This window comes from Malurus melanocephalus, unplaced genomic scaffold (genome assembly GCF_030028575.1).
Source record: "Malurus melanocephalus ecotype Western Australia unplaced genomic scaffold, MMel_1.1 scaffold_1905, whole genome shotgun sequence".
Lineage (NCBI taxonomy): Eukaryota > Metazoa > Chordata > Aves > Passeriformes > Maluridae > Malurus > Malurus melanocephalus.
The window spans coordinates 1-1,526 of record NW_026625137.1 but is presented as its reverse complement, the minus strand read 5'-3'; positions in this window follow the sequence as shown (position 1 = coordinate 1,526).

The following is a 1,526-nucleotide window of genomic DNA, read 5'->3' as shown; positions in this document are numbered from 1 at the left end:
AAAAAAAAAAAAAAAAGAGGGAAAGTTGACAGCGAGGGTTGTGGATTCCAAGAGCAGGAATGAGCCACGGCGATGCTGCCCTTCTGCACGGCCAAATTCTGTGTCCTTCAGCAGAGGGGTGGACAGGAATGCCCAAATGACCACTGGAGAGGCTCCATCTCCATGGGAGAGCCCCAGCGCGGAGCTCCGAGCTCCACTGACCCCTCCACGAGGGCACTGCCTGTGTCCTGCAGCAGAGGGGTGGACAGGAATGACCACTGGAGGGGCTCCATCTCCGTGGGAGAGCCCCAGCGTGGAGCTCCGAGCTCCACTGACCCCTCCACAAGGGCACTGCCCGTGTCCTTCAGCAGAGGGGTGGACGGGGAATGCCCAAATGACCACTGGAGGGGCTCCATCTCCGTGGGAGAGTCCCAGCGTGGAGCTCCGAGCTCCACTGACCCCTCCATGCCCGTGTCCTTCAGAGCAGGGGTGGACAGGGAATGACCACTGGAGAGGCTCCATCTCTGTGGGAGAGCCCCAGCGTGGAGCTCCGAGCTCCACTGACCCCTCTGCGGGAAGGCCCAAATGACCACTGGAGAGGCTCCATCTCCATGGGAGAGCCCCAGCGTGGAGCTCCGAGCTCCACTGACCCCTCCACGAGGGCACTGCCCGTGTCCTTCAGCAGAGGGGTGGACGGGGAATGCCCAAATGACCACTGGAGGGGCTCCATCTCCATGGGAGACCCTCAGCGTGGAGCTCCGAGCTCCACTGACCCCTCCGTGGGAATACCCAAATGACCACTGGAGAGGCTCCATCTCAGTGGGAGAGCCCCAGCGCGGAGCTCCGAGCTCCACTGACCCCTCCATGCCCGTGTCCTTCAGCAGAGGGGTGGACAGGAATGACCACTGGAGAGGCTCCATCTCCATGGGAGAGCCCCAACGTGGAGCTCCGAGTTCCACTGACCCCTCTGCGGGAAGGCCCAAATGACCACTGGAGAGGCTCCATCTCCATGGGAGAGCCCCAGCGTGGAGCTCCGAGCTACACTGACCCCTCCATGGGAAGGCCCAAATGACCACTGGAGAGGCTCCATCTCCACGGGAGAGCCCCAGCGTGGAGCTCCGAGCTCCACTGACCCCTCCATGCCCGTGTCCTTCAGCAGAGGGGTGGACAGGAATGACACTGGAGAGGCTCCATCTCCATGGGAGAGCCCCAGCGTGGAGCTCCGAGCTCCACTGACCCCTCCATGCCCGTGTCCAGCTCTGCCATCCCAAATCCCCACGAACCTGAGGGGGCTTTGCTGCTCTGATTTTGTGTTTTGTGTCCGAGGAATGATTGTGACTGTCAGAGGTTTGGGGTGGTGGAGCTTTGAGTTGAGAATTCCTTGGGATGTGCCTCATCTGGGACCCACCTGGAGCTGTGGGAATGGAAAGGGAAAGGAAAAAGGAAAAGGAAAAAGGAAAGGAAAAAAGGGAAAGGGAAAGGAAAAAAGGAAAAGGAAAAGGAAAAGGAAAAGGAAAAGGAAAAGGAAAAGGAAAAGGAAAAGGAAA